At 36.9% G+C, this 24,037-nt stretch overlaps 1 protein-coding gene across 25 annotated transcripts in view; it reads left to right on the forward strand.

The window, feature by feature from the left end:
• tou (bromodomain adjacent to zinc finger domain 2B toutatis) overlaps positions 1-24,037 on the forward strand; it is a 173,221-nt gene that overhangs the window by 14,973 nt on the left and 134,211 nt on the right. For 24 of the 25 annotated variants that reach the window (XR_012458587.1, XM_074128263.1, XM_074128264.1 and 21 more), the window contains exon 2: positions 17,319-17,383. The exons of the other annotated variant lie outside the window; for it this stretch is intronic. The gene's annotated coding sequence lies outside the window, so the exon portion shown is untranslated. The remainder of the gene's footprint in view (positions 1-17,318; positions 17,384-24,037) is intronic. 25 annotated transcript variants of the gene reach the window in all.

Raw genomic sequence — 24,037 nt, forward strand, 5'->3', positions numbered from 1 at the left:
TATAGATTGCTTGCTGGATGACTCAGTCTCTGCGCAGTCCCAGCAATCAACTTCTCCCCTCCAAATTCTCTTATTCTCGCTCTCTCTCCAATTCTCTTTCTCTGCGCCTGGGCCCACCATTGCTGCTCCTATTTAAACTTGGAAAACATTTTCATTCTAATTCAATATAACCTATTTCTTACCTCATATTATAAACCTTTATAATACGTTGTAACCTTACTTTCTGCAGCTCCCCCTCCACATCGCCATTAAACTTAATGTTTTATTTACATTGCTATAATTAACTAAATTGTTTTATCATTTTTTTTTTGACGCATTGTTTTTTTTCTTTTTCTTTTACTATACAGTGTAAAAGGAAGTATGACGAAAGGCACCATTTTTTTTTTGCATATCGATTTTTTCACCGGAAATATCGTTTTGGTGGCTCCCTGAGTCCTCAAATTTTGGGCGTTTAATGAGTCTTTATGGGGGAGTCATCTTTTTTGTTCTTATTTGAGGTCAACATATTTTTAGTTAAGATTCAACTATCGTAACTGATAGTTTTTGACAATATCAACTAAAAGAACCACTTTACTTGAAACGGTTTCCGGAATGCGACTCCAACGAATCCTTTAAACACAGTGTTCTGTTATTATATACGCAAATCCATCACTTGTATTTAAAATTACAAAAAAAAATGATGTATTTATTTTCTTTGAGAGATTGTAATGCAGATTTGGTTCTAGCTAAAAAGATGTGACTATTCAACTAGAATTAGCCTTCACTCGCCCCCACCTCTTTACTGAAACAATATTTTTTACCCCCACTCCATTACAAAGTGGCCATATGGTTCATGTTTTTTCATGCTTAACAGTTGGCCAACATTTTAATTTTTGGCAATTTGCCACCAAAGCTAGTGTAATATTTTATTTATTTTCTGTATAATGTTTTTTTACTTAATTAATAATATTCGTTTTTTAGTAAAAGTAAAGTAATCGCCTATTTTTTTTAGGCGGGGGGGGGGGCTTAACGTCCAACTACCGAATTAGGTGTCGTGGACGGAGGCGACTAGCGAACGTACTTTACTATTTCTCATTTAACCATTAAATAAAATCCAAGGCCTAGAGACCGGGAATCGAACCCAGTACCACAATGCATATTAGCTTTCAGGTCTCGCCTCCTTAACCCGCTCGGCTTAACCGTGGCGTTATTTTAGTATTACTCCCATATCTGGGCAAACTCGAGTTATCTTTTCTCCTTTTTCAGTGGTCTCACTTTTTCCTCTGGTAGGATTAATATTGGGATACTCTGTTGTCCAAGGAGCTGTATGTGCGAGAAATGCCGATTTTAGGAACATAGTCCAGCAATAGGATGAAAAATTAATGCCAGTTTCAGTCATTATAGACTTGTTATTATGCCGCGAGCTTTCGACCTGGGGACTAGGTCCATCTTCAGGGCTAATTTACAATATACTGTTTTTACATCATTAGAGGATTGGTGTGTCTTCTGTCTTGTCTGTTCATGGACTGAATGTGATCGGTCCAGTGTGTGATATGTGTTTGGTTGTAAGGAAGTCAGTGTTGCCAACGGTCAAGTATTTTTGTAGTAAGTTGGCGTATATGTTGTTTAAATTGTTGGTGTCAGTTTTAAAATTTAAATTGTTTTCTATCTTAGATATGTATATCATTTCTTTCGTGAAGACAATCTAGTCACTAGGTCGAAAGCTCGGCATAATAAAGTTTATCGTGACTGAAACTGGCATTAATTTTTTTTCATCCTATTGAAACTATGATTCAGTCACCAAAAATAATGAACAGTAATAGTCCAGCAAGTAATCATGTTCCGGGCAAGACACCAAGATTCGCTTTTTCCTTGGACGGTCCCTCGGTTGTAAGTTATTTTTTTTCCTTAATCCTCTTAAGAAGGAAGTGTTAAAAATCGTACAAAATTTTGGACTAAACAGTTTGCAACGTAAATATCCGATTTTAAGTCCTCTGGGGTACAAAAGTGTGTATCAAATTAGCTCATCCATTTTCTCTTTACTATTTTTCATGGTTTTGAGTTTGTTTTTTCTCGAAACGTCTCCTTCGATTTTCCTTCAAGATGGTTTACTGTTAGTTCTAGTTTTTCCCGGTGTAAATTACAATTAAGCGCTGGTGTGTTTTTAGATATGCCTCCTACAGTGACTATTTCACAGAATATATTGTGACTTCTTCTCTTACTAAATATTATTAAGAATAGATATAATAAACAAAATTTCAAGTTCTGGTGAAAGGGAAGACTGATCCGGAAGTGTTGCTACTTTGCTGAATAATTGTTTGTTAGTTTATAGCGATGTTCCGGAACTTCGTTACTTCCTGTGTTCTTGCGCATCCGAAATGTTTTTTGGAATGGGTGGTTGTTAATGAGGGATGAATTCCTCCCTAAGGAACCACTTCTGTGTATGGCATGGCTGCATCGCCTGTTATTCTATTTATGCGTATCAGTTATGTTAACAAAATTCTGTGTCAGTTTACTGAGAATGCGGGTCACACAGGCCTTTTTGGTAAAAGTGCCAAGTTTTCAAAATAATGTAAGTGAATAAAGATGTTCGAATAAGATCTGTTTTTCAGTCCAAAGTTTACTATTATTTTTTGTTTTTACCGTTGCAAATGATTTGATAGTTTATAGTTTTGAATTTTATATATTTAATACTAAACGCACCAACACCTTATGGCGGATGGTTTGGTGTACTTTTGATCAGAGCACAGCTAGTTTCCATGTCAGTAGATTACATCATAGTGCTGTGTGTGTAATGGGATACCTATGACGTAATCGGTTATTATTCTCTATGGAATCTCTCTCTCTTACTCCTCCAAAGAGGATGTATGGCGATCGTTTTAGATTTTCTGTACTTAGTATTTACCAGGAAATACCTAGTTATTTTTTTGAATAAGTTATGAGTAGTGTATTGTAAGTCAGTTTGTCCGTGGTCTGTTCAGCATGAACTGGATTACTGGATAGTATCTTGGATTTTATCCGTGCTGTAGACGAGAATGTTTATTGGTATCTCTGACCAGTTTCGGACCTTCATCCATCATTAGGGGTTGATTTATCAGTTTGGGGAAGAGATTTTCACTGATGTTTCCGTGGTGCAAGACTAGTATAAACTGTAGCTGAACTGCCATTGGTTGCATATTGATTGGGAATATTTATGTTGCATTGAATTGTTTTCATGCAATTATAGAGATTTGTCTTAAGAAGAAATAGGCCCTTTCTCCCGTGGGTGGCAATGGGTTAAGGGCGATACATAAAACCATTACTTGGGACAGAATAGCAGGTAACAGTTACTGTAGCAACAGAAGCCCTGGGTAGAGAGTTACTTTGATCTATTTATTCCTGTGACTGGCTGAAGTTCAACCCGGGCCGCTCTTGCTGCAACACCACCACCCTCCTCCCGTGGCAAGAGGGGGGGTACCGGCGACGGCTCTTTCGGTCCGCACGAACACAAAAGAGGATGAAAGAGGACGGACTGGCTGTCGAACAAAGATACAGAGAGGAGCTCTCCACAGTGAGAGATTGGCCACCCCTGTGTGAGTGTGTTCTCGTATTGATCGGCCCAATCAAATTGCTTTTTATTACATCATTTATTGTCACGGTTCGAAACCAAGAGCACGGCATTTCTTCGCTACAAAAACTGATTGTGTGCCCCAAACCAAACTGGTGCATAACTATAATTTTCTTAGCTTTTTCAAATTATTTTTACCATTAAAAGTGAATTTAAAGGAAGATGAATGAAGGAGAGGCAGGTTTTGAATGAACACAACTTGAAGATAGAGCACTCTAGCGGACTAATCGATAATCTATTCAGATTGGCTTAAAGCCAAATCCGCCAAATTTACATTTATCGTTACTATGACCAAACAATAAGTGCGGCCGAGTTTCGAGAAGTCAAAATAATACTCATCCGGTCATACGTTTCTATTTCCTGTTATTAAGGGAAACTACAGCGTCAGACTTGGGATTTTCACTGGAAACCAATCTTGTGTGCACACTCACGTGACTTTATCAGTGTCGGCCGCACTTATTGTTGGTCGTAGTAACGATAAATGTTAATTTGGCGGATTCGGCTTTAAGCCAATCTGAATAGATTATCGATTAGTCCGCTAGAGTGCTCTATCTTCAAGTAGTGTTCATTAAAAACCTGCCGCTCTTTCATTCTTCTTCCTTTGAAAACCTTTAAATTCAATTTTATTTTTAAATAAAAACGTTTATTTATTGTATAATATTATTTAAATTAATCGTTGGAACCTTTTTCGGGGCTGGGACTCAGTTGCATTTTTTTATTTTTAATTTCCTGTTCCCGCAGGGGGTGGCTGTTGCATGCAGCCTCCTTGGATGTTGCAATCACCACGGGTTCCTAGCACAGTACTCTATGCACTTATATACTTCGCAATAGGGCCACAATGCACCTACAATGCGTTCACCTAAACTAGCACACCAAGGCACATACCGTACACAGGGTGATTCTTTTTTGTGAAGGGGAAAACTGCCAAAGGCACCTTCCGAGGATCTGTCGGGTGTGTGGGGCTCAACCCAATAAAAAAACCCCTCCCCTTCAGGCGTAAATCCTGGAACCGCCAAACAGCATAACATCGGGATGGCGCCTCGTATACTTGGCTTTCCATTCTTTTTCTACTCTTCCACCTTTCCTGCAATTATTCGAGGTCGTTCTTTTTCCTTATTAGTATTCTTTTACGGGGGATACCCCCCGTAACAAAGGAAGATACCTTTGCCCAAGCTTCCTTCTCTTACACGGGGATTGCTTCGACGAAAGGAGTGAAGCCTTCAATTCCAAGGTACTCTATGGTTTTGGGGATTGAGCGTAGGGCTGACAATTTTTATCCTGTAAACCCTTAATATGTCTTAAATCCTCTCTTGGAAAATTGAGGAGAGATTAGGGCCCTTCATGGGCATCAATGCCAAGATAGAAGAAGATTTCTTGAATATTGCCAATATGATATACTACCATAATCTTGGTAAGAATTAATTTGTTAACTCTAATTTTGTGTTTAAAGAAGATTCTTCAAGTAAGAAATACCGTTTTCCTCTCCCAAATCTAAAGCACCATTTCATTGCAAGGTACGGATTTACCAGACTATCGTTTTTCTTCCAAAGCTTCCGAGACATTCAGTAGGTGAAAATCAGGCCCTAGTACGGAAACTGAGCACTTGCTCCAGGATCTAAGCACCCCTGAGGGTATCCTCGCTACAAATCTTCATTCACTAAAAGAGCTCTAGCCGAGGCTGACTGCAGAATTAATCCGTCAAGGATAATTGTAGCCTTATTAACTGGCCACTGCAGGCTCAGAAAACACACGCATTGCAAGGGCACCTGGCAGATGTTAGCCTTTGTAGGTTCTGCCAGGAATAAGAGGAAACTGCACCTCACGTGTTGTGTCAGTGTGAGGGGCTTGTCTGGGCTAAGGATGTTACTTCTCTGCGGGAGGAAAAACCAAGGCCTGGTGAGCTTTACCCAGGAGTCACTCTCCCAGAATTAAGAGTCTGATTAAACGGACGGGTCTGGAGGGTGAGCTCTATAGTTGGGGAGCCACAATAGATCCAAGGGGGTCGCAGTGGTGTAGGCCTTGAGGCCGCCCTAATTTAATCTATTCTAAAAGAGCTCTATGGGCCTATTTAGGCTTCAGATAACGTAGGGCTTCGTTTCTTCACAAAACTCATTAATAATTAATAAAATTAAATAAAAAAAATTAAAGCGGATATCCCGCGAGTAATCACAATTTTTCAGTTCATTTTAAAATATTTTCCAGAGTTAAATTAAACTGTTTTTAGTTGTAAATTGTTTCCAATAATTAACGTCTTCTGCACAGTCCATTACTTTTTAAGAAATACTCTTTACAGTACATACAGCCAACTTGATCTGAGAATGTAGAGTGTTGCCAACTGTTTTATATGTTTGTTTTGTAAGAATGACGAAGAAAACAAGAAAAAAAAAAAAAATGCAAGGCACACTGTCAAGGTGTATTGGTAGGACTGTTTGTTGCAAGTCTGTACAGGTTTGAGCGCAGTCATCAGAGAAGAGAAATATGAAACCAGTGTAGCAGCTCTGTTGAGCGTTACTCTATGGCAGAATTCTCTTCTCTTGTCACTTCCTCTCTCTCTCTCTCGTTAATATTCTCTTCTTCTTTTTTTCTGTTGACTAAAAGAGAATTGGAGGAGAGTACGTATGTCTGTATGTGCTGCATACAGAGACCACGCATACAGTTACTCCGGGGGCGATGGAAGGTCAGCAATGGTTGGAAACCCTGCTGGGTGTCTTCTTCCCCCTTTAAAACATCACCTTCTAGAGTGAGAGAGAGTGAGAGAGCGGAGAACTGCTGTTGGGCAGATATTGGGTTGAGAAAGAGGGAACATCTCCTCCTCTCCTGGGCCGTCTTCTTTTGCAATTCTGTTTCTCCCGTTTCTTGTTCTGGCTGCAAACGCTGCTGCCACTTCTACTGCTTCTTTTTCTGCTCCACACACTTTACTGGCATTGATCTTCTCCCAGACTGCTGCTCTTTCACTGCCTTTTCCCCTGTATTATTCTTTTTCAGGATCTGTGTCTTACCTCTAGCAGTAGTAAAAAAAAAATATATATATATATAATCTGCTGTGAACACTATCATGATTTTCACTTTCCGCAATTTACGTAATTAATTTTCCCAAGAAAAAGAAAAATCGCTTTAAAAAGCGCAGAATTTATTCAGAAAATTGGCACTTCCGGTATATCGAATTTCTTTAAATTTCAGAATTTTACCAAAATAAAATAAAATAATTACTTAATAATAATAATTACTTTTTTATTAATAAATAATTAATAAAAATAATTCCGGTTTTTTGTTATAAACATAGTGAGCACGTACATCACACTTGAATGGCACGTTAAAGGGAAGCTTATCTTCACCACTTCCGTAGAACTCTTATCGATAACTCTTAACGATAGAAAATACGAATAAAAATTATAGCTCTACACGTGTAAAGAGTGAGAAAAACTAATATTTTTTTTCTTTAATCGCACCGATTCGAAAATTATAATTTTGAAATTTTTTTGAGATCACTTCCTTTTCGTTTTCCCTGTAATTGGTCTTCTTCTTTTCCATCATGAAACTTCTTTGGAGGCATAGAATTCAGTATAACCCTCAGCTTTCTCCTGCTACATCCTGACAGAATGAGCCATGGAATAAGTTGGCTGTCCGAAGAAGCACTGAGCGAGAAAGAAGATCAAGTTCCAACTCAGTATTTTCTTTGAGCTAGCCGGACATGAAGTGTGCTTTGGTCTTGCCCAATATATCATGCTGCGCAGTAGAACTTGTGCTTTTTGTTGACTTCATAGGATGTGTGGGGGCCTTAGGCCTTCGATGGTTGCATCCCGCCAGATCTGTAAAGCCTATCCTAAACTATTTCACGGTACCTAAGAATTCCCATCATTCCTCAATCCGTTACAAGGAGAATGGATTTCTCTCGATAAGTGCTTTTAGACCTATCTATCCCTTTACACACTTTACATAGCTGATAGCCCCACCTATCCTATTGCAATCGCTGATTATCTCTCGCTGCTAGATGTTCGTCTAACTGATCCTGAAGATTGTTTCGTGAATATCAACTTTGACCGAATGAAACTAAAAGTGACAATATCTTCTTTACTTTAACGAGAGATGTAGTCGCTCCGGTTGACTTCAATCAAATCCCCGGCTTCCTTAAGTGGACAAAATTAAGGTTACCCGGGATATTTACTGAGAATCTGGACTCTTATAGGGGTATACCCCAACACTGTGCTTTCAAGCAACATTAATTATGTCAATAATCAATTTCTACAGACTAATATAACAGCAACTTAGCCTTCCCTTAGTCATATCTAGTCATTCAATCCAAATCCTTCCATCAAGTCACTGACGCTCCGATCGGGTTACCTCTTGATGTAGAAAACTTTTGCTGCCTTTACTGCTCATACCAAAGGTCCTCATGATGTCCTCAATCAATGGCTGCCACCATCTCTCTGCACACTGAATCTTAAGACATAGCGTATAAAGCGCCTTGAACATAACCTGAACTTGAGTTTGTACTTTTATTTCTTCTTGTATTTGTACAGCATAGATCCCTAAACTGTGTTTTGGAATTACCAAAATCTAGGGATAACTAGAGCCTTGCGGTCCATTCCAAAATATTTTCTGAACGTCAAATTTAAATCTACTGTTTCAGTTCACCTTTATTGCCAAAATCCATATCCTAATTTATGGAAATACTGTCAATTCATGGGATTGACAGTAGGTGCGCAATATACGTAGATTTGCATTTGACAGGACATATCTAACTGGTAAGTCTCTCGATGAACACATTTTGTTAATGGCTAAAGCGTGTTGATCAGTTTATAAGATCTACCGAAGCTTCAGTTGTTCCTACCAGAGTACGCTTATTTAAATATTTATTAATGCATTTTATTAACTTGATTGATTTGTTTATTGGAGAGGATAAAACTGTTGTTCCTCCAGGAACCTTAATGAAAATTAAAAGTACCTTGGTAGAACTTACGAAAGAAATATGATTTACTGCGTAATGTTTTTTTATACCGTCGTTTTACTAGAAACAAACCGCAGTGCACATAACCAAATGTTCTTAAAATATTTTGAATTTTTACTAAATGATCGCATTGAAGCAGTGGTTCCCAACCTGTGGTCCGCAAGAACTAAAAAATATGGTCCGCGAAACACTTAACATTTTTAAAATAATGATATATTTATTTGACATACGGCCACGTGTGCGTCGAGCGGGACGTCGAGCGAGCTTAGAGCGCCTAAAAACAAGTCCAGGAGTCGACTAAAAAGCAAATGATGCTGTGCGTGTCGCATTGAGGAATCTCATCAATCCCAGGATTACCCATCTTGTTTAGAAAGTGCAAGCTCAAAAAGCACATTAATATAAATTGAAAATATAAACACAATGTTAATTGAAGTTTATTTTTAAAATCTAAAAGTAGTTACTGTGATATTGAACCTTATGGTCCCTGCTGCTAACAACAAAAAATATTAAAATGGTCCCTGGTCTTAAAAAGGTTGGGAACCATTGCTTTAAAGGTACCAATTTCGAAACAAAACAAACAAAAAACCGCTAAAAATCCCGCAAGTTCTTTGGCATTTCCGGTAGGCCGAGTTTTAGTCGAAAACGTTACAGTCGAATCTCGTAACAGTAGTACCAAAAAGTAAAATCATTTTTTTAAACATTTTTGCAATTTCTTTTGACCACATGTTAAATTAGATCAGTTGCTACGTTTTGAGGCTATGATATCTCTATGGTAGCCTACCACAGAAACCTCTTCCTTTTATTCTTTGTAATCTTCTTAACTTCCTGTTTTTTTACGACTGTATAAACAGCAATAATAATGTATTCAACTAGTGTGAGATATGATGGTGGTTCCTGTGAGATATGTTTTTCTTTCCTCTTTGCTGAGGACCTGTTTGGAAAAATCTGATGTGAACAGACGACTTCCTGTAATACAACTCTTGAAATTTTCTTTAAAACTAAATTTTTTGTTCATGTAATGCGGATAAATATGTATTAATATTCTAAACTAGAACTGATATAATTGATAAGAGCCAAATCCTGACTGAATGCTGAGTTCAATTTCCCTTATCAGTGGATTTACGATTTCGAGGATTTGGTTAACTACCTAAATACATATATCTAACACTCCTAACTTCTTCCGTTGACGTAAATACCAATTAACAATCAAGGTCATCATTATTTGGAAATTCAAATTTAAATTGTGTGTGGACAAAAATTTAAATTACGATTAATTACTTACGAGAAGATCGTCACTCATCGATCGATATTCCATAACCGGAAATACCGTTTTTCCTGAGGGTGGTCTTCCACAGTTTTCCATGGAAATTCATTTTTTTTTTTTTTTTTTTATGGCTATCCAAGAATTTTAAAAATCGTATCTAACGTGTCATTTCGGTGCAAAAAAGAAAAAAGAAAGGACATTTCTACCACCAATAGAATGTGGTATTATAAAGAAAATTGACTTTCTAATTTGGAAGTGCGAAATTTGTGGAGGGAACATTTCCGCAGTTTTTCTCGATAAACTGTCTTCAATTTAAATTAAAGTAGGTGAGAGGAGGCACATATTTGAACAGAATTTACATTTTCTGTTTACAGAGTGCCCAGGAATCGTATTATTCAACCTTTTTATTTTGTTTTCTACACCTTTCAAGTCTTCTTAACAGATCTATATCAATAAACAGTTGGTACTTTACGTACATATCTATTATTTTTTTAAATTTAAACATTTTGTTAATCAAATGTTAATATCTGCCCCACTGGTTGGGGTACCTTTGAACACAATATAAAATAGAAAGAAATGATATTACTTTACGCTGAATCTACCTTCTATCAGTTATTTCTCTCACTACTACATTACTTTCTATTTTAAACCACTGAAATCTAGTTCAAATGACTCAGTTCAGGGATGTTGTACCCGAAGTGGTGATGGGTTTAGGAAGTTTGAACAAATTATTCGGTTTGTTGCGCTTCTTAATGTAGTAGGTTCGGACCATTTGCCCCTCACAAACTTGCAGTGGTCGGTAGGGCGGCACATTTTAACTGGTGATGTAGAAATGTGGTGTCCCTCTCCTTCTATAAAAGAAAATATAATATCCAACACTTTTTGCAAGCAAATAGACCTTTCTGTAAATACTAGATTTAAAAAATACGAATTCCAAATGTTAAATATGGACTAACAATACCCTACACCTTGTCCACTACAAATCTTCACAATACACTTCTAAAGCTGCAGCAAAAATCTTTACTTCCACCTTACAAAATAAAACATTCCTCAATTCTGGACTTTACCCAACAATGAAAACGGAAGGGAAACTCTGTCAATTATAAAACAGGTCTACCACAACATATGGAGAAAATTACCCAATCATAATTTTTTTTAAATATTTTGGCGAGAAATTAAAACTGTTCAAAGGTGCCCCTGGTTCAATTGTGCCCCATCACCCCTACATTAATTATGTGTGTATACAAAAAAAAAAGCATGAATTTAGTTTTATAATCGATATTTGTGAGAATTGAATTTGATTATCAAATTCCGCATCTTTTGACCGGAAATGTTCAGTTTTCTTCTTGCAACGATATCATTTTATTTGCTCTCAATTAGTATGATCGTTTTTAAAATTGGCGGAAATTAAATTTTTTATTTTTAATTTGATTAAAATCAGCTGATCCGGGTGAGCTACTTTACCTTGTAGAAGTTCGTATTTGGAGATTTTGCCGCCAATGATACCTAAGAAGTTCGTTGATACTTGTGCATAGTTGCATTACGAGGGTCGTTTGAAAAGTCCGTGCAAAAATAAAAACTACTTAATTTTTGGGGGTAAACCTTTTTTATTTTTCAACATAGTCTCCTTTTAGGCTTATACACTTCGTCCAACGCTGCTCTAGTTTGTTGATCCCTTCCGAATAATAGGATTTGTCCAAGTCTGAAAAATAGCCATTCGTTTCTGCAATCACCTCCTCGTTTGAATAAAATCTTTTTCCCGCCAGCCATTTCTTCATATTCGGGAACAAATAGTAGTCCGAGGGAGCCAAGTCTGGAGAATAGGGGGGATGTGAAACGAGTTGGAACCCTATTTCCATTAATTTTGCGACCACAACTGCTGAGGTGTGAGCTGGTGCGTTGTCGTGATGGAAAAGGACTTTTTTGTGGGCCAATCGTGGGCGTTTTTCTAGCAGCTCGGTTTTCAAACGGTCCAATAACGATGAATAATACACACCTGTAATAGTTTTACCCTTTTCCAGATAGTCGATGAGAATTATTCCTTGCGAATCCCAAAAGACAGTCGCCATAATCTTTCCGGCCGAAGGAACGGTGTTCGCCTTTTTTGGCGCAGATTCCCCCTTGGTAACCCATTGTTTAGATTGTTCTTTGGTCTCAGGAGTGTAGTGATGTGTCCATGTTTCATCCACAGTGACGAAACGACGCTTAAAGTCCTGCGGATTCTTCTGGAACAGCTGCAAACCGTCCTTGCAACACTTCACACGATTTCGTTTTTTGGTCAAGCGTGAGCAATCGCGGCACCCATCTTGCGGATAGCTTTGTCATGTCCAAATGTTGATGCAAAATATTATGTACCCGTTCATTCGAGATGCCCACAGCACTAGCAATCTCACGCACCTTCACTCTTCTGTCATCCATCACCATATCATGGATTTTATCAATGATTTCTGGAGTAGTAACCTCAACAGGGCGTCCAAAACGTTCAGCGTCACTTGTGCCCATATGGCCACTCCGAAAATTTTGAAACCACTTATAAACTGTTCTAATCGAAGGTGCAGAGTCACCATAATGTTTATCAAGCTTCTCTTTAGTCTCCTGAGGCGTTTTGCCTTTCATAAAGTAGTGTTTAATCAACACACGAAATTCTTTTTCGTCCATTTTTTGAAAATCACTCGACTTCCTCGATTCAAACGAATGCCAAACACAAAGAAATAGACCGATCTGGCTGAAACTTGGTGTGTGTTCTTCCAAGAGATGCTACTAACTAAACATAACCTCGATACGCGCCAGTGGTGCTATCTCTATGACTTTGCACGGACTTTTCAAACGACCCACGTATACAGGGTGAACCAGTAAGTAATGTCCATAGGCCTACTGTGTGTAGTCCATCTAGTTTGTATTTACTCAAACCAATTACAATTTCCCACACCACTACCTGTTGAAAAAGAAAAGAATGTGAATAAACCTTTCTTTAAGTGCAATTTGTAACCTTTGACCTTTGACTTCCTTATTTTAAGACAATCTACTTCAAAAATTTGACTACTGGTCCATCTAAAAGAGTTTTCAATGAATTAAACAACTTGATGAACTAACACTTTTGAATGCTCGTGAACACGTTTTCTTGCAAAAACAAAAGTAATTTCTCTTACGAAGATAAAAGGAATCCTGGAAAATGATATACCGTTAGAAAGCCCATTAGGCAAGGAAACTTGCATAAAAAGTGGCCAGCACCTAGGTCTGATAATGATCACGTAAGGGCCTATTGAGTTTTCTTCAAACATTTTCGATTTCTTTTATTTTCCCAGCATTCGGAGGAAGATTGAGGCTGTTTGGAGAATAACTTATGCTTCGAAATGGTATCAATTTTTAGAAAATTTATCTGTCTTTCTAACCGTGTCATCAGAATCGAATTCGGACTAAAACTTTCTGAGTAATAACATTTTTATTGGAAAAAAATAATGATTTTAGAAAACCAATTAAAAGTGACGTCACTCAAGAACAGTGAAAAATATGAAGTTGGCCAATACGTCATTGAACTCCACTTTAGATGTACTACATACAGTAGGCCTATGGACATTACTTACTGGTTCACCCTGTATATATATTTTTTTTTAATCATTGTTATGGAATGCATAAAAAATTGAAACAGCGATAACTTACTGTGGTTAAAATAATGGCGATACAATTTTATTCTTATTTGTGCGATCAGGGATAAGTGATTATTGGAGAATGTGTTTCCTTTTGAAGTGTACACAACAAACAAATAGACCGGACAGAGCACGCAGGTCCTGTCTGCTGCTCTCTGGGAGAGAAAGGCCGGCCTGGCTCTTTGTGAGGCCGCACGAGAGAGAAGAGAAGGTGCTGCTCCTCTCTTCTCTCTTGCCAGTGCATGAATTGTTTAAAACCAAGCTTCCCTCTCTCCTTCCCCATTTTAGTTGTTCCTTCTTAATGCATAATTCAATATTGGAAAAAAGGAGTAGGTTGGTTTTTGCGGCCGTTGTTTTGTACCTAAGAGAGTGGTCGATTGGGTGGAGGGGTACTTGCCCCCGCGGTACATCTCTCTCTTCGTGTCTCAGAAGTAATACAAATGTCCTTCCACACCGCTCACAGTTTACCCCCACCTCCTAGCCTCCTAACCATAACATTGCCAGCCTCGGAATATCGCTAGCGACATATATTTGACACGCAACGTGGTACTAATACAACTTTAGTTTTTGCCCTTACCATCCGGTTTGGTTACTTCCACAATTTTTAGACTCCATTATTATGTTTTTTTATTTTTTCTTGCTTAATGTGTAATATTTTGGGGACAAAAATATAATACATGTAAAATAAAAAAAGTATTTGAAGAAATTGCAATCTTTACTTTCAGTTTGTTGGTAAAATATAGAATAGAAAAGAAATTTATTATTCTGAGACAATTGTCCCCTAAGAATAAATATAGGTACTGTAAGCGCGTGAGGCTTACACCCAGATGCGGAGAGGGTGCAGATGACGTAAACGTGATTTAAATCGGTATGTGCTCGAGGGGGGATAAACAACGACAAAGAAAATAGTTAGTAAGGAAAATGGACAAGAAGACGCTTACCTTAGAAGAACTGGAATCGAGCGCACATAGCATCCGCCAGGCGGTGCAGGATCTCTAAATAAGCGGTAGAAAGGAATAGGAACTATTAAGGAGCTTAGGTAAACAATCGTGTAAAGATGTGTGTGTGTGTGGGTAAGGTGTAGTTGAGCTCCGAGAAGCGTAAAAAATATTTGGGTTTGGGCCTCAAGAGGCGTATCAGAGTTGGATATCGGGTAAGCGGAAGAGGGAAGGGTAATAGTGCACCAAGTGCACTAGATGCGGATGAGGCGAAGTGCTAGATATCAAGTGACTCGTAGCAAGCTGAGATGCAGCTAAGAAGTACACCAGCGGGCAGACTCGAGTGACGTAGGGCCGGAAGCAGCCGATGATGAAGCGTTGCGGAAGTACGTAAAGTCGTTCTTGAAGCGGTGGTCCAGCGGAGGAAGCTGAATAGAAAGGAGATAACTGAATAGACGGGATTTAAAGATAGATAGGGTAGGAGCAAGGAGTTCCAGAGAGAGGTAGCACGTATTAGGAAGGACTTGTCAAAGGATGAGGTACGGTGAGAGGGAATATAGAGATCAGATGTGCGAGATCTAGTGTTACGGGAATGGATCGAGGATTTGCTCTACAGTTGAAAAAAATATAGCATGACCTTGTGAGACTGGATGACTTGAAAAAGGAAAGAAGCCAAAAAAAATACTGGCGGCCATGGACAGGGGAAAAGCCACTTCAACTCATCGAGTCTTTGGAAATGCTGAAAATAAATCGCTAAAGCAGTTCATGAGAGGCGCTTGAGCTTAGCTTCAATCAAAAAATATACTGTCTTATCCAATTTTGTAATCAAACTTTTTTTTTTTTTGGCCCGGAAATATGAATTCGAAGAACCCTAAGTCCGAAAAAGAGATTTTTAAAGAGATAAGGGTTGATCTTCAAAAACTGCACGAAAAAGCGTAACGTTGAAAAACACCCAACTTCGGCATTTTTTTTCTCTTTTTCTATAAAAGATAAAATTCCCAAATTTTCTTTAAAATATAGTGCAAATCCTCCTTTATAACTGTAATTTTTTCGTAATAACATAGATTTATTAGTTTTCGAGAAAAGCAATGTGAAAATTGCGCAAAAACAACATTTTCAAAAATTGTTGTTGTTGTTGTTGTTGTTGTTGTTACCTTTTTTGTAAACTGCGTAGCGCCTAAACGCGCGAACCGATTTTCTTGAATGAGGTGTCATTCAATTCGGAATTTTATGTAGATGTGCCTTTTGGGGGTCTCGACGCTGTACATCGAATGAGAGAGGAGTTAGCCCCCTTTATGTAAGGCCCCTTCCAAAATTATTATTACTAATCTCCTTAACAAAAACTTACAGTTTAAAATGTTAAGTATAAGGGTTGATTAAACGCCAAAATGCACACAAATCAGCAAGTATCCAACATTTCATTTATACTTCATTAATATTTAAGTAATTTTACTGCATTAACTTTTTATTAAATTTTTTAGAATTTATTAGATGTCGCAGACCCTTATGCTGGCCATTTTCGTCTACAAAATATATGTTCAAGTAGCACTATAGATTCACTGTAATATCTAGTTATTTATAATAATCAAACTGTTAATTACAGGTAAGACGAATTCAAGACTGAAATATTGTTTTAAATCCTCCGTGATTGAAATTTAAAAAGTGGCCGACTCTAACTTTGTTTTTTTCTACTTTAACATGCATGTATATGTGACTACTCAGAATAATTCATCACTCATTTTATCATAATTATAATAAAAAAATATTATGAATGAAGTGGCCAGCATTAAGGGTCTGTGACATCTAATAAATTCTAAAAAATTTAATAAAATGTTAATGCAGTAAAATTACTTAAATATTAAGGAAGTATGAATGAAATGTTGGATACTTGCTGATTTGTGTGCATTTTGGCGTTTAATCAACCCTTATACTTAACATTTTAAACTGTAAGTTTTTGTTAAGGAGATATATATATAACTCGAACTAAAAATCACATAAAATGAAACATAGCCATCAAAATCCTTTAAGATTTTTCACTTATTTATTTATTTATTTTTACATTTTTAAATCTCATGAAACTTGTTCTAATAATTATTGTTCTACGGAACAATATACACGAAATTTATTCATGGCAGTACCCTTACATCTGTTTACTTTAGGGTATGTACTTCTGAGAAGACTTACCCTCCTCTACAGCTGTGAAATTTATGGTTTTGAGTTTTTAGAGGAAGGTTTCATAACTGCTATAATGGCGAGTAGCAAGAAAATTCTCCAACCGGGAAATACCACTTCGCTGAATGGTTCACCAATTTTTTTTTAAAGTAAATTTCGCATTGATAAAGTTTTTTTTTTTTTTTAAAGAAAAAATCAATTTAGGGCTAGGAGAGACGTAAAGTAATTTCAGTGTAATTTACGGTTATAAAACTGAATAATGTTCATAAATTAAATACAACTAAAATGTTTGGAGATTGAAGAAAAATTTGTAAGTTATAATTTTGAGGATCGTAAGAATAATAAATAATAAAAATAATCATCAAAATCTATATAGAGAAATTATTTGTTAAAAAAATATAAATTTATAAATAGAATATGGAGGAAGTTAAATTAACTATATAAATAAAATGTACTTTTATATAAACCGTCCAATAAAGCGGCAAAACTATTAGTTGAAAATAATAGCATATCTGCAACGGCCTTTTATATTCACTCTTCTAGTCAGCTGATAGGTAGGTTATACATTGGTTATCTTTGCAACAGTCCTCTCTAACGACGTAAGTGGAGAGATGTTAAAAGATAATTAATTATTTCTGTTTTTTTTGCCAAAATAGTTGTACATATCTCCGTTTAGTTCTCTTTTTCTTTTTTTTTTAAATGAAAAGTTATTTTTATTTTTTAATTCTTATTTTTTATTTGTTTTTTGTTTCGTGTGTTTTAGTGTTGTAAAGGATATGATGGTTCTAGTTCCTTAAATCAATCGATCAAAAATCATCTTAGTGATTGGTGAGTGAAATTATTTTTTTTTATAAAAAAAAGTTTCCATTGGCTAATTTATTTTGATCTGACTTACCTTCCAAATAATTACAACTTGCATTAAATGAAATGCCTGTAAACAGGGGGCCCCCACCCAAAAACGGAAGTAAATCACCGGAAGTAAGGATTTTTTGTATTACTTTCAATTACTCACTCAGTACCTGACAGTAATTTAGTGAAAGAAATTGAACCGGAAGTTCCTATTTCTTTCACTAATTCATACGATATTTTTTTGTTTTTGTATTTACCAAATTTCTTGTTTTAGTTACATTTAAACAGAACTTTAACTTTTTTTTTTTTTTTTTTTTTTTATTATCGCATGCATGTTTATAATATCCCTGACCAGTTATCGAAATTCCATCCATCTTCAGAGGTAGATAAATCAATTTGTTGTAGAGATTTCGATTTTACTTATGTTTCCATCTCACCCCTATACATAGCTGACTCATTTCTCTTGATATAGTTGGGAATTTGAAAAATATTTTATGCACGTAAAAAAAGTAAAGTAATCGCCTATTTTTTCAGGCGGGGCTTTTCGTCCAACTACCACAAATTAGGTGTCGTGGACGGAGGTGACTAGCAATCATACTTTACTGTTAATTTCTCATATTAACCATTAAAGGTATAGACCGGGGAATATAGCCTAGTACCGCAATACATCTTAGCTTTGCGGGTCTAGCCTCTAACCGAGCGGCTATCGTGGCGACTAGCAAACATACTTTACTGCAAATTCCTCATATTAACCATTAAAGGTGTAGACCGGGGAATATAGCCTAGTACCGCAATACATCTTAGCTTTGCGGGTCTAGCCTCTAACCGCTCGGCTATCGTGGCGACTAGCAAACATACTTTACTGTAAATTTCTCATATTAACCATTAAAGTTATAGACCGGGGAATATAGCCTAGTACCGCAATACATCTTAGCTTTGCGGGTCTAGCCTCTAACCGAGCGGCTATCGTGGCGACTAGCAAACATACTTTACTGCAAATTCCTTATATTAACCATTAAAGGTATAGAGGGAATATAGCCTGGTACCGCAATACATCTTAGCTTTGCGGGTCTAGCATCTAACCGCTCGGTTATCGTGGCGACTAGCAAACATACTTTACTGCAAATTCCTCATATTAACCATTAAACGTATAGACTGGGGAATATAGCCTGGTACCGCAATACATCTTAGCTTTGCGGGTCTAGCCTCTAACCGAGCGGCTATCGTGGCGACTAGCAAACATACTTTACTGCAAATTCCTTATATTAACCATTAAAGGTATAGAGGGAATATAGCCTGGTACCGCAATACATCTTAGCTTTGCGGGTCTAGCATCTAACCGCTCGGTTATCGTGGCGACTAGCAAACATACTTTACTGCAAATTCCTCATATTAACCATTAAAGGTGTAGACCGGGGAATATAGCCTAGTACCACAATACATCTTAGCTTTGCGGGTCTAGCCTGTAACCGCTCGGCTATCGTGGCACCCTTTTATGCATGTATTTTCCTGCGCACTTAGATTTTTTTTTAGATTGTTATTTCGTAAGCCTGCCAGCAAACAAGACCATTCGGTTTTACAGAACCAACCCTTACTACAGATTTTAATCTAAACCCTACTCGTTTTCTTTCACTCAGTATTCTGGGCTGCTACACCCAGCTGGGTGCCCTTTACCCACTCCATCACCCCCTCCCTCCGACCTCACCAGATCCCCAGCGTGTGTTCAGTTTTGCAAATCCTTTTTATTTTTTTTTTTTCCTTTAAACTAAACTCCATTCTATATTCTTTCTTATTTGTGCCTACACTGCACAACACATTCTGCTGAACCAATCTTTTACCGTTATTCTGTCAGCCAGTCCTTGGTATTCATCTATTGTACTTTGAACTAATAATTACAGTGAAGTTGGTGTGCTATGTCACTAACAGTCAAACGGTTTTCTTCTACTTGTCAAGGTTTATTTATTTATTTATTTTTTGGTTGACTTTGAATTTTTACTGAATTTGAGAAGATTTCAATGTAGTTCTCTCATTATAGTTTTGGGGACATTAAAAAAAAACGGAAGCATAATCTGGGTGCACTGTTCAATGATTACTGAAAAAGAAGTCGTATTCACTTCCGGTGGAGCGATTATATCAATTATCTCGTAAAATTTTACGTAAATTTTTCGTTTTCATTACCAATCTTATTGTTATTGTGCTATAATGTTGACAAAACAAAATCTGTGAAGTTAAAATAAAAAATTAGAACTTTGCAAAGAAATAGTTAATGGGTCCACCGCCTTGCGCGCGCACATGGCTGTTAGTTTTTTGTTTACGCTTGTACTTTGGATGTTTTTTTTTTTTTTTTTTTTTTTTTTTTTTTTTTTTTTTTTTTTTTTTTTTTTTTTTTTTTTTAATGTTTTGCTCAGTTCTTGGTTCATTGTACACATGGTGTACTGCCTTACAAGCTCACCGCTTTATCTTCTCAACAATAATAGTTAATAACCGGCACACAACTTTCAGGGAATTGGTACCGCGCTCAACAACCAGAGTGTGTTCATAAACTTAGCGGTGGTTAGTTGGTGGGGGTAAACTGTACACAGCTCTCGCACTGTTATTAAAACCCAACATGGCCGTCACTCTCTTCTAAAACTTATTCAGCCCCGTTCTGCTACAAAAGGCTTCTTCTCTTTCTCACGCCATTGCACACTCTAGGCTGCTCGTCATTCTGTCCGTGTATATGTCCCGTACGTTGCAGAGTGCACATTATATAGTCGTGTATTACTGTCTCGATTTATGCATATTACTTCTCTTTTCTCCAAAGAAGCTAAAAACCTCTAAACCATTTTTTTTTTATTTTTACCGCTCAATTTGGACGGTAGAATGAGCTGCTGAGGCCATTACAACGAAATCTCTAGCCATCTCTTTACCTAAATATGGCCACCTGCGTTTCTATTTCAAAACATATCCATCCTATCCTAGATTCAGCTTTGATTTGTTCCTACAGCAGTAGGTATTTCGTTCGGAATTGTCCCTTGGCCCCAATCTGTATTTGAAGAAAGTGCCGTCCAATAATATTCATTTAAATTCAATAATAATTTCTAACAGGATATCCGAAAATATCCTTCAACTTCCTTTACTTATTTACTTGCTAATGTTCTTTATTTTTTAATCGATTGTTCAGTTTTTTTAAATTCTATTTTCTGGAATACATCTACGATTTCCTGTTTAATTATTCATTAATACCTATACTTCCGTTTACTTACGTGCACATAAGTAGTTCTAAGACATAAGACGGAGTGGGGATGTGTTGGGCATATCTCTAAAGTATCTTTCCAGTTTTATGTATGTACTTAAAAATTTTATAAAGTTGAAGATAGTTGATTGTTACCGGAAGTGCCACTTTCTTTTAAGTTAATTTCGATTAAGTTCTTAGCTATTTTTTATATACAGGGTGTTCCATTTTAAGACGGCTCAAATGCATTTCATGCTTAAACGGTTAATCTTAGCGAAAAGAAAATGGTAGAGGAAAAATTTGTTGCCCGTCACCTCTAGTTTCAGAATATGTGACTTGATTTTAGTTTTCTGCCCGCATACGCGGCTGACGCGTGACCAAAAGTGAGGGTTCGCAGTTGACCCCCTATTTTCATATACACAGTTTTAAAGAGAATAAAAAGTTGCAAAAGAAACCGGAAACCGCAACGCGATATCTTCAAAATTAAAGCTGCTAGACCATTTCAAAAATCTGGTATTTATTAATCATATTTCAATTTTTTAACTTGTTATAAAAGAGAAAGAAGAGCACGCGATGGGTCATTTTTATGTATTTTTTCATCCCCTTTCTACTAAAAATATTGCCAAGGCAGTAAAGCTAGTATTTTTCTTAGTATCGCGAAATAAGTAGTTTTCCGAGTGATTTTTCTAAGAAAAATCAAATGTTAAAAGCTTTAGATGTTCTCAAGCATACACAAAATGGCTAAAAAGTAATTTTACATCTGTTACAAACAAGAAGGTTTAATAATTATTTGGTACTCTTGGGAGAGTTGCGTTTTTTTACCAAAAACATTGGAAACCTCCTGCCACATATTTCAAAGGTTTCATATTTCATTCAAAGGTTGAAACTTATTCCTTAATTTAGCAAAATAATGCACTTTATTCAACTTGTGAAGCTTGTACTGTGCCTTCAAAGGTACCTCCTCAGATATATAAATATATAAATGTATATAAATAGTTAACTTTAATGTATAAAAGAACATGTGTAATATCGATATTCCTGATCGATTTCTCGGTCAACATCAGAGATCGATCAAATAGTTCGTTGTAGTTAAACTATGTTTTCCCATTTCGCAAGTTTATACTTGCCGACCAGGTGAGCGTATTTTTTGTGAGTTATTCACAAATATTAATGAATCGTATTTTGTAAAAAATGAATAAATAAATAAGTAATTTTAATAAAATTAATTAATGAAACCTAAGTATTTGTTTACGATTTTTGAGTTACCTTTTTTTTAAAAACTTGGCGATCCAGCGATGTTTGGTAGCTAACCACATTGTTTAGCTTCGTGTAATATTGAAATTGTTTACCAATTAGTGAAAATGGTATTTATTATCCTGATCTGACAAGATGGTTGCTTGGTCGCGATATTTTGACGCGATATCTGATATGTACCGGAAGTGCGCAATATTACTGAGAGATTTTAAGAGAAATATTTCCTGTCTGTAGCTGAGAGAAGGTGCGTAGTTAAAGCTAAAACATTGTATTCATTGAGAATGACGTCATTCTGCCGAGAATTGTCACATTATCTCCAGTATATTTGTTATCTCATGCTACAGTATTGCTACCTTAAGTATGTTGATTACGAACTGCTAATAGCTAATTGTAGCCTAAACATATTAATATGTGGATTTCTCATTTAACCCCCCTCCCCCTCTAATTATTATTCCATTAAGTTGAATCATAATGGCCGCCGATTTATTTTTATTGAATAGCCATTATTATTCCAGTCATGGCCTTCTAAAGCAGAACATTATACTACTTCCTCTTTTTTACTTGTGAATATGTTCATTACTTTTTAATAGAAACAAAATAACAAGCACGCAATGCTCACAAATGACTAGAAAAAAATTAAAATTAAGTCGTTTTACTCTAATTGTCGAACAGTTCGCGTTTTAAAAGAAAAAGCATAACATTATAATTTTTGTGAGCGTGGCTTTGTAAGTGAGTGGGTGATGCCCAGTTCGAATCCCACGAGTAGTTACTTTTTTATTTGTACACAAAAAACAAGTTCATAGTAAAAATTTGTTCTTCCGTAACCCCTAATTAGTTGGATGCTAGGCTTCCCTCTGGAAAAAAATAGGCCTTACTTTACTTGGTCATCATTGTTTGTTGATACGAGGTCTGTAAATTAAGTAATGAGACTGATTTTTTAAAATTTCTTTATTCAAAAAGAATTACAAATCTATATTGTCACCTTCAATGTAACTTCCTTCTGAAGCCACACAGCGCTGGAGACGTTTCTTCCATTCCTCATAGCAGTGCTCGAACTCCGATACTGGAATAGCCTTCAGCTGGTCGGTTACAGCCATTTGAATGTTTTCGACTGTCCCAAAATGAGTTCCCCCATTTTCTGGAAAGTGTCATCATTACTGGTGACGAGTCTTGGGTGTTTGAGTACGACCCAGAGACCAAGCGCCAGAGCATGGAGTGGTACACTTCAACCTCTCCGAGGCCCAAAAAAGCAAGGATGGCGAAGTCGAAGATCAAATGAATGCTGATTTGTTTTTTCGATATCCACGGAATCGTCCACAAAGAGTTTCTACCTCAAGGTCAAACGATCCATCAACACTTTTACTGAGAGGTTCCTTGAAAAAACTTCGAAAAAGGGTCATTCGTGTGAGACAAAACATGAAGAACAAGTGGGTGTTGCATCATGATAATGCTCCTTGTCATACAGCAATTTCAATAACCGAGTTTTTGGCCAGTAAAAACATTCCTGTGGCTCCTCACAGCCTCCTTATTCGCCTGACTTGAGTCCTTGTGACTTTTTTCTCTTCCCGAAGTTGAAAAATCACCGCAAGGGAACTCATTTTGGGACATGTTCTTGTGGAGACTTAGAAGGTGGCGTAACTGTTCCCGAAGGCAAACCAACCATCCTCCTCCCACACAATAGATCATGGGGACTCTACTTTCATCATTGCAATACCTCGACCACCACGAAACCTTTCCTCAACTCGTGAGCCTGGAGTCAGAACTCCAGCGGGTTGACTCACGATCCCGTGGTTCCATTATGTAGAGAAACTATATCCCTACTTAAGGCCTAGAATGGTCACTGGCCCAGTCATGCATAGCATGACCTACGGTTTCTCCGCACCCTCTTGGAGTCAGCTTGGACTTGCTACATCATTATAGATGAAGATGGTTTTCCGTACCAAACTCATTTTGGGACAGTCGAAAACATTCAAACGGCTGTAACCGACCAGCTGAAGGCTATTCCAGTATCGGAGTTCGAGCACTGCTATGAGGAGTGGAAGAAACGTCTCCAGCGCTGTGTGGCTTCAGAAGGAAGTTATTTTGAAGGAGACAATATAGAATTGTAATTCTTTTTGAATAAATTTTTTTTAAAAAATCAGTCTCATTACTTAATTTACAGACCG

Source organism: Rhodnius prolixus, unplaced genomic scaffold (genome assembly GCF_049639745.1).
Source record: "Rhodnius prolixus isolate KJV_2025 unplaced genomic scaffold, Rpr scaffold_9, whole genome shotgun sequence".
In the NCBI taxonomy this organism is placed as follows: domain Eukaryota; kingdom Metazoa; phylum Arthropoda; class Insecta; order Hemiptera; family Reduviidae; genus Rhodnius; species Rhodnius prolixus.